The sequence below is a fragment of the Pinus tabuliformis genome, chromosome 1_2 (assembly GCF_031772625.1).
Source record: "Pinus tabuliformis cultivar Carrire ecotype Pingquan chromosome 1_2, CPIR1, whole genome shotgun sequence".
In the NCBI taxonomy this organism is placed as follows: domain Eukaryota; kingdom Viridiplantae; phylum Streptophyta; class Pinopsida; order Pinales; family Pinaceae; genus Pinus; species Pinus tabuliformis.
The window spans coordinates 1,267,979,096-1,267,989,682 of NC_142298.1; the positions used below are offsets into that span (position 1 = coordinate 1,267,979,096).

Consider the following 10,587-nt stretch of genomic DNA (forward strand, 5'->3'; position numbering starts at 1 on the left):
CCTGTTCCTGGGCTGCCCCTGCCACCTTGCCCTGTAGGGGGCGAGAGGGAACATGTTCTCTGGGAAAGGGGGGAAATTATGAGAACCCCACAGCCCCCACCCGACCCAAGAGGGCACATCGGTTTGTGCCCTCTCAACCCTTTTGGGCATGCGGGAGCAATTCTCAAGAGCCCCTTGCCCAGCAGGGGGTCGAGAGGGCATGGGCGATCCATGCAATTGACCCCCCACCTAGCAAGGGTCCAAGATGACACGGGTGAGACAGGAAATCATCCCCCCTCCTAGCAGTGGACTGAGAGGGCATGGGCAACCTAGCTGGGCAAGGAGTCGATTCTAAGAATTAGCCCTCCACCTAGCCTGGGGCCGAAAGGGCATAGCATAACAATTAATTAATATATATATATATATATATATATATATATATATATATATATATATATATATATATATATATATATATATATATATATATATCGTTATTGTTTGTTTTAAAAACAATGTTTTATAGTAGCATATTATTATTATTATTATTATATTGTGGCATTTGTAGATTTTGATTGTTTTTTTTAATAAAAATTTAGTTCAAAATTATAATTTTTGTTATTTTCAATTTCAATATGTATTTATCCTATGATAATAAAATATAAACTTATATGTTTAGTTTTTATTATTAGGAATATGACGTCAAATAAGGTATTTGTGACTGTTTTTGGATCAACGACAATAATTGTAACATCTAAAGTTGCAGGTGGACCCTTTATGAATACTGTTGAACAAAATTGAACTGAGACACATGGTAAAATTCATGCAACTGGCCCCTCAAATACATTGAAGGTTATTTCAGAATGGAAGATGGCACGAGAAATAAATAAAACGAAATTTACATGGCATGTTAAAGATAGAGAAATCAATGAAGATGTATACATATATCTATATTGTGGTATGATTTACAATGGTGGAAGTTATGAGGTGATGGGAAAAGTATGAGACATATGTTTGGTGCCGAATACAAAGATTGTTTATGTTTTTACAAAATTGGTCAAGACACGTGAGAAGGTTAGATTTCATCTCTTAAAGGGAAAGTATGACCAAATGAAGATTCTACAAAGATGTGTGAGGAAATCAAAATCAACATTAATAATAACATTGTAAGTTTTCTTATTTATATTTATGTGTTATGCATTATTGTAAGTATCATTATATTTTTTATAACTTATTTATCATTGACATATTATATTTTGTTTGATAGGATTTTGTTTTTAGTATTTCAATTATGTTGGAGGGAATCTATTATATGGAGCCAAATATTATGAAGGTGGTCAATAATTTTCACACAGAGACAGAAGAAAATATGGTAAACAAGCAAAAAATAATAGTTCATGAAACTACAAGTGTACATATAGGGAACCAACAAAGAATCCTAAAATGCATCAATCTAGTAAAGCTAGACATGTTACTTTTGAAGATGTGGAAGTTAAAGCTCAAGAATATGTTTCCATTAGTGAGAATGAGATTGAAACTCCTGTTAAAAAGGAGAAAAATAATAGAAGTAAAAAAAGAAGAAATCCCACGAATGTCTCTCCTCTAGTTGATGACAAGGAGATTGTTTATTTAGAAGAAAATTTGTTAACTGATAGGAGGAAAAAATCAAAAGTTGGTCATTCTGAAAAACTCATGGCCACCAATGAAGATCATAGTGAAAGCTCAAAAGACAGTAGGGAGATCATAACACTAGGTGTTGATTTAGAGAATAACATTATTAAAGCACAACAAAATGTCATTTGAAATATGTTGAGGAAGAGAAACTTAATTGAGGGTGGCCACACATTTCAACTTAATTTCAACCAATTATATAAGCCAAATAAAGAACAATCTAAATTTCAAATTAGAAAGCCACACCACTTGCATGTTCATAACTTGGAAACATTTCTTAAGTATAATCCATATGCACATGTGGTTGATTATGTGGTTTTGGTTGATCCAATTCAAGTTCCCAACAAAGAGACATTTGATAGGTCAAAATGTTTTGAATACAATTATTATATAATTGGGGGGAAATACTACGCAGAGGCTAGAAGACAATTGATGGAGGAATATCCCTATAACCCACTTTTTGGAATAGTGAAATGAATATTTTATGCTAGATTAACATATACAAATCAAATTTATTGGCATAGGATCATAATACAAACCATGAGTATAGGATATTTGTGAATTTCATCCAAAGGGCTAGATTTATTCATAGTGAATTTGAAGAAAAATGTGGTGGGGATAAGGCAAAGTTTACTTTAAGATTTCGGAAAGAACATTGTATGGAAATATGTTATCAAATTGAGGAAAAAATAAATAAAAAAGGTGGCAAACTAAGATCAGAAGTATTTAGACTTATTGATAACATCTTCTAGTTGTCATTTAGAACTGAGGAAGTATGGGATTTGATTGGTAATATTTTCAACATGTGGGAGAATATTGCAATAAAAAATCAGAAGGTTAAAAGTCTAAACCCTTAATATGTATCAGCAATAAGACAGGTCCAGAAATGAAGAATCTTCCAGATGATATGACTATCACACGTTGAAGAGCAATGCAAGGAGTGAAGGATGACAAACTTATAAAAAAAATATTGTCATGTGAAGTTAGGTGAATTATCATTGGTCGAAATGTGCGAGAAATTTCAAAGTAAGTTTGCAAAATTATTTTTACTTATTTTTTTGTTATAATTTTCCTTTAAATATAACATATTGTTGTTGGTAGTATTTTTTATACATATCACTATATTAGCACTTTTACATTATTTATTCAATCATAAGGTTCATATAAAAATACAAGAACATATTGTTGAGTTGGGATGACGTTGTATGCAACTACCCAAATTCAAGTTCTACAACAATATTAAAATATTGTTATCATACGTTCAAAAAGGTATGTTGATTTATACATTCATTTTATTTATATGTAAACTATTTTTATTTTATTATTTATACATATATTTGTTTATTTCATTAAATATGTCAAAGAAGGATGCAGATGTAGTACTAAATAGTTTCAAAACCTTTATTGAAAAAATTAAGTTGGAAAGGCAAAGAAAGCAACATCTTAAGAATGTTGAAATTGATCCTCGTATTAATTATTACATTCGGAATAGGTTCGACAATGTCCGATATCAAATAATACTACGTGATTTTCAAGACATTGCAAATGTCATACCTGAAAGGGAATATTCCCTAGTTATTGCAGATATTGCTCATGGTTTCAATTTCTCAAACATTGAATATGATAATGAGCCTTATAGCTATAAAGCTTTTAGTAAAGTGGTCAAGGGATTTCAAGAAGTCACAACATCACCATTTTGGAGATTTGTGGAATTTCATTGAGACACACAATTTACAATGATATTATCAAGCTTCAAGGGAAAAGCAAACTCAAGGATGAAACTCACATTTTAAGGCATTGGAATTATATGTTTGGTTAATGTTAAAAATATATATATTTATGTACAAGTTAATTAATTTTTTATTATTTCATGGTATAGGCAAAAATCAAATCTTATTGGTTGTAGAGATCATTGATTGTTAGTTCATTCATGTTCAATCTTGGACAAAAGATGATAGTTATAAGCCTTTTCTTATGAATCTAGTAGATGGAAAGAGTCATAGCCAGGTAATGGTTCATGATGTTGTTGTAAGAAAACTCGCATATGAGGATAAAGATGCAAAATGAGAGATAATTAACATTTATCAAAAATCGCAGGCATCGATTAACTATCTTATAGGTTTATGCTCAAATGAAGGATTGGGTTTTGGATCTGTTCTGAGGTTCAGGTAAATTTTATTATATCATATTGAATTTATATATATATATATATATATATATATATATATATATATATATCTATATATATATATATATATATATATATATATATATATATATTAAGTGTTATATTAATTTACTTAATTATTTCTTTTTTACTCGATGATTAGGTACAACACTAGCATGTTGCCTACAAATAAGACGAAATTGCATAGCTATTGAAAAAAATCACTACAATGCAGTTTTATTCAATAAAGAATTAATGCTATTACATTTCTTATAGATGCAATGCAAGAAATTGGTTTGATGAAAGGGAATTTTAATGAATCATGTGTGGAAAAAAAATCAAAGGAACCTCAACAACCGTTAGATGGAATGATTGGAAAATGATACTTTTGGAGATTTGCAGACATCAAAGATCTATTAGAAGAGGAAAATGACCACACTAAAGCACATAATACTATGGAAAAAGACAATAATGAAACTCAAGAAGATGATGAGCATGGATTATATGATATTATTGATTAAATTTAATTTATGCTTGCAAATCAAGCTCAATTTTGAGAACTATTTATTAGTTATACTTGTAATGATTTGACTTTGAGATTTTATGGTAAGATAAATATTCAACTATTGTTGTTATATGTTTAATATTTTTATTACTTGGTTTTCACTTTAATTTTTATATGAATCATTATTTTTTAATAAGGAAAAATTGTGAATATTATTAATTTTTGACATACAATTCATAAAAAATGCTAATTTTTTAAACATTTTTGTTGAAATTTTCCCATAAAAATCATTTATTTAACATGTTATTTTTGGCAAAAAAATATCAAAATTTTGTATTTTTTTAATGTGTATTTTTTTTGTCAAATATTTAAAATTATACCTTTTTAGTAAGAATTATTTGATGTATATTTAAATATTAATTAACGATTCATAAATATATAGAAAATCGTAACTTTAAAATATTGACCTATTTTTTTCAACTATGCAAAAAATGAAAAATTCATTATAAAAAGAATCGAAAAGAAAAACAAAAAGAAAAGACAAACTTGAAAAGCACTTGAAAAAAAATATATATCTCAGGGAGGAAGAAGAAGACAACTATTTCAAAAATTATTAAATTGTTAAAAGTGTCGATGTCGCATCAACGTTTTTTGAAATCAACATGAAAATTACTAACATTTTAAAAATCTTAATACATAAGAAAATTTGAAATGTCAAAAATATGCTCTGAAAAAACGGTGTATTCTAAATCAACATTTTTCAAAATTGGATAATTTTTTGCTACCTATAAAATGTGAGAACTCGATATAGTTCTCATTTGATTGGAAACTTTGTTTATGTAAAAAGATAATCTAATTCACTCATAAATTCCTCCATAGAAAGTGGAGGAAGACCCTACAGTCGGCGAGACTAATGGCCAGGTCTAGTGGATGCCACGATGAATGATATAGATTTTACAAAAAAATTATTAAGTGATGTTCTTATTAATCGTCTTAGTAACCAAAACAATGCACTCCTAAAACAAAAAAAATTGTATGAGATCAACAAGCAATCAAACCTTGTATGATAGTCACAACTAGTTGGAGATGAAACCCAATATCGAACGACTATAAGACAAATTTGGTCAAAAATCATACATTTACGATTATCCTTGAGCTTCCCAAACCTTAGTAAGAAGGAGACAAGTACTCTCGCAAAGACGATAAGCCTCCCAAAAAACCAGAGACGGAGTAGATTCATCTGTTTAAGTATGAGGGCATCCCACCCTAGTTACCTTTTGTAGGTCCCTAGCAATATGGCCACTAAGATCACCTTAAATCATAGACACCACCGAGGGGGACATGGTGTCACACGGAAAGAGTCGTTAGTGCGGACACAACCGACCTCCCTAGAAGCCTAAGTATTTCTAATGACAAACAAGAGCAATCCTTCTCTAAATATGCTTTTACAATATGAGAAATCAAGTGTTTAGATCCTACCTGCAACCCAACGCTGTTGTAGTAGTCTAGCTTCGTTGATCCGGATGAGCTCCTCCTTCCCTTCGAAACCTGCATTCACTAACAATCAAACGATTAAATAGCACCTGAATATCACATAAAATAAAACATATTTAACATATAGACCAAGGAGTATATGAAACAACTCATAAATAACAAATTGTTGAGAAGAATGGACTAATTTGTATTAAAAGGTAACAAAAGGAACCATTACAACCTGAGCCTTGGTGTTGTGCAAGTCCCTCCCAGGGTCCACAAGAGTTCTCCTTTACTTTGATCAGCTCACCCACTTCCAAATAGAACAAGCAAAGATGGTAATCTCTCCTCACAAGCTTCTACAAGGAAGTCCTAATTCCAGCAGCATCTACCCTTAGGAATATTCAGCTTTCAACCTCCCCTCCCTTTGGCCCAATGCCTATATTTATAGTGCTCTAGAGGAAGTTATTCAGGTCCACCATCAATGGGATAAGCCCCTCTTTGGATGGGATAGCTCCCCTCTTGATGGGATAAGTTCCTCTGTGGTAGGGATACATGAACCATCTGGAGGCGCTTCATACACGTCAAACAAGCTTCTAGAAGACTCTAGAAATGACCACAAGTAACTTTTTTAAGATGAAACTCGCGCCTTTTGACCTTTACAGGGGTACGAACCCACCCATTTACATACAGAGCGTACAAATACGCAGGTATTGTGAACTTGGGTTGCGTACACGCAGGTAAGGCTAAGAGAAACTGCGTACCAGAGATAATTGACTTTAAATGACTTTTCTCTCTTTCTTGAAGTTTGACATGAAGAGCAGAGGCATGAGACTTGCCAAGGAGGATAGTATGACAGTGGATGGAGCCATACTAACTGCAAATAGTCATGGTGACATTTTTTAGTGTAACAGATTGCCCCCTAAAGTGCGAAGCCTGTAGTAGATTAGAGTTTTATATGATCTAGGAAGGGTGAAGTACTTTATCATTTCAAGGAGTATCTTGCGGAGAGCCTGGTCAGAACCTGCAAATATTCAACACAAAATACATATATAAGATGATATCATCGCTGAGGTAGGCATTCCCATACTCAGATTGAAAACTTTAACTAACAATCTAACTACTGCTCTGATACAAGAATGATTTTGCAGTACATCACAATCGTAGACTTTTGTAGACACAGTATGGACACAACCATCTGTTTATGATTAGTCTACTATATAATGAATACAAAACTCCTCGCAGCCTGGATGGTGGAAACTAGATCCAGGGTATTCATCTCTACTTCCTGAATTGGTACGATTCTATCCATGCGAATAAATGAGTTGATGTCGAACATGGTAGAAACCACTTGATTACCAGTCGATGATGTAAACTGTTAACAAGTGTGAGAGAGACCACCAGTAATGTCAATGGTTCTCAAAGTACCTAGTACAATCCATGAAATGTGAATGAATGGGTTGATGTCGAACACGTCACGGAATCCTTCGATCGAAAGTCAATGATGTAAACTGTCGTCAAAGGCGAGAAACCTGCCATTGATGCATGCAGACTTCAAGGTACTGACGATTTCTAAGTCATCTTTCTAGATAATGTGTTGATGTCGATAGAAAGCGACCCATTGCAGGCAAGCCCATAACACGAAATCATTGTTCAAGTTGAAGAAATGTTGCTGTAAGGACTGACTCAGGGATGGTCAAATGGATGACAAGTATTTTGCATATGAATGGTTTATTTTTTTTCCAAGGAAAAAAAACGGTAACCTTTTATTAAAGAATTAATGAAAAGTTACACTAGCAGATGCAGTGAAGCATTCTGTAAGTTGCCACATGGGCTCGAGTGCTTTCGCACCCCACACAACGTTAGAAGACTAACGTGCACAAAGGATAAGAAAAGAGAAAAGGGGAAGGAAAGAGAAAGTTTTTCTCCCCTTTTTCTTTTCCACCTTGCGCCACTCTCCTTGAGTGGGCTCGGTCGAAGCAATGACTAACTGTGTTTCTGCATTCTGAGGGCCTGTTTCTTTGTCTGAATCTGAAGTATCTGAGTGATGATGCCGTTTGATGCCTCCCATGCTTTGGTCCATGCTTATCATCTCTGCCTGATTTTGGTGGATCTCTGCCTGATTTGGAGCCTTGTTGTCTGATATGTTTCCCTTCTGGTTCTCTGTTTCAACCTCCTCTATGGTGGTATCATCCTCTTCTGCTTCTGTTTCTTCGTCTTCTGTTGTCGAAGAGGCTTTCTTTTCCGCGGCTCTCTTCTTGACTACATCATCTATGTTCTGCCATCCTTTGGATTTCCTTTGTTGCGGCTTGCTCTTGTTGAGACTTTTGCATGCATTGAACAAGTGACCTGTTTGTTGGCATCCCCTGCATCTGAATGCTGTATTCTCATAGTCCAAAGGTTGTTTCCACTGTGAGTTGTTGAAGTTCAGAATGATGCTTTCAGGTAGTCCTTGGCTAAGATCTACCTCGACACACATCCTAGCAAAAGTAAAGATTCCTTTCAAGTGTCTCTCTGAATCAATCTTTAACATTCTGCCAAGGGTATTCCCTATAACTGATAAGGCCTTGTAGTGCCAAAAATGTATCGGAAGATTATGCAGCCTTACCCATACTGGCATCCTTGATACCACCATAGTGTTTGCATCAAACTCCGGGAACCATGGGGTAACGAACAGTCCCGCACTGCCCCAAAACCATGGCCCTTCATTGAGAATTTTTTCCTTTTCTTCTTCTACGAGGAAGTTTACTATGAAGAAACCCTTAGAGCATAGGTGGATCTGGCAGTGTTTAGTCCAGACCGTGTGAATCCATTGGTACAAAGCATCGGTTCTTGGCCAAAAACCATTAAATCTACAAATAACAACATTTTTTTGTAGATCTGAGAATATGTACTTTACCTCTGGTAAATCCAGCGGAATGGAGGGGCTCTCTGGCACTTGATCCACGATATAATGCCCTGGGGGGGCATTAACAGCTGTAGATTCTTTCCCCTTTCGAGGTTCTTCCCCTTTTGCTGCATCGCGATAAGTACATGTAGGTTTTGAGGTAGCTCCCTTAGATCCACCTCGCAATCGATGATTAAGGATAATAGTTGAGTCCTTTGCAACCCTGTAATGCTGGAGTGAGTGTTGCTCCTGCAAGCAGAGCCCAGAAAAAATTAGGATTTGTAATGCAACTGGAATTCCCAGTTTGTCTTGGATCTCTTTTTTTAACTCCAAAACACTCATCCGTTCCCAGATCTGCATACAAACGTGTCTGCCTTCTGTTGATCTGATAAAGATTGGCTTCAGATTCGCTGTGTCTGCCTTGATCACGTCCCGTTTTTCGATTTTGTATTCTGGATCTGGCGAAATTTTATTTTGCTTCTGCCTGGATTGGGCCCGATCTGATAGATCCGCCCCAAGTCTACAATGTGTGGCCCTATATGATGAGCCGTTTCCCAGATCGGGCCTCCGGTTGGGTCTATCTCTCGTTTGCCTGACGTAGTCTGCGAGCCCTCTGTCAAAACAATGCGCGTGACCTCTATTCGTATCATAAGGATCCCGACTGGATTTGCGAGGGTAGGGCCTTGCCAACGATTGTAGGCACGATTCTGCCTTAGGCCATCCCCTGAGTTTGCATGCATGAGGCGCCTGAATGGAAATTTGCCTGACGCTCAATAGATTGGCCAATCTCTTGACATATTCGCAGGCAGATCTGCCAGGCCTGTGCAAAACATTCGCGGAGAAGGGTGCTTCAAGGCGAGACGGGGTACGTATCGGTCGATTTGGAGTAATAACCTTCGGGCGATGAGAAAGGGTTTCTATTGCCGCCCTGAGGTTATCGTTCTGCGCCCAAAAGGATGGTACCCGCACCAGTCTCTGTTTGCTGAGGATTGAAAAATAAAGGTCCTTTCCATCATGAGGTCCGGCCCAGAACCAGAAGGAAATAGCGAGCTCTGAGTATCCCGCGGTCAGGCCTCTAGTCGTTCCAAAGTAGAGCAGAGCTTTTGGGATCACGGCAGTGCAGATCGCTTCTGAAACCCTAAGCCCATAACCAGCCTCCATCGCTCCAGAATCTCTAAAACTTTTGTGTTACAAAAGACTTTATATGAATGGTTTATTTGCAGAGACCTCTTGAACACATAACGACACGACAGATGGCTTGGTGACGATTGACCCAAAGTTAATACCCAAAAACGGTTGAAGACTTTCAAAGTGGTTTTATCAGCTTTAAGGCAAAGGATTTCCCAACCCAGGTGAATGAAACGTGTCGTGTTCAAGAGTGGTGATAAGTTTCTTCTGTAACAAAGGATAACAAATAGGTTCATTCTTCTCTCTTTTCCCCCACCATTTCTGGCAAGTACCTCTTTATTTTTTACAAGCTTGAGGAGGATAACATATGCTTGATTGTAAGCTCATCCTTCAGATGATTCCAACTTAGTTTAGATTCGGACCCTAAGAAGGAGTGGTCCGTTCCTGTTTGTAATCGAACAGGTCATTTACTGTGAAATTTTAACGAGTCCAGTATAGGAGAAACTCGGCGTTTTTCAATTTTAGAGAGTCTGAAAAAACTAAAGAAGACTCCAAGGTGAAATTTTTCGTAAATTTGTGTCTCCCAAGCCCGAAAAAGTATAAAATAATACCTGAGAGAACCGCTTGATCTCGCGACCAAGGAGTACTTTCATGATTAATGCCTTTGACCTGAAAAGTAAAAAGCGATCAGAGGCATGTCGTTTTATTTCCAGTATCGAATTTGAAACGACAAAAATCCGGCAATCTTTTCTTGTTTTTACGGTTAGAAAAGGGCTG

General features: G+C 35.7%; 1 pseudogene; it reads right to left on the reverse strand.

Moving 5' to 3' along the window:
* The window catches only part of LOC149210839 (pyruvate decarboxylase 2-like), a 64,507-nt pseudogene extending 54,664 nt beyond the window's left edge, over window positions 1–9,843 (reverse strand).
* Window positions 9,844–10,587: the final 744 nt, after the last annotated feature.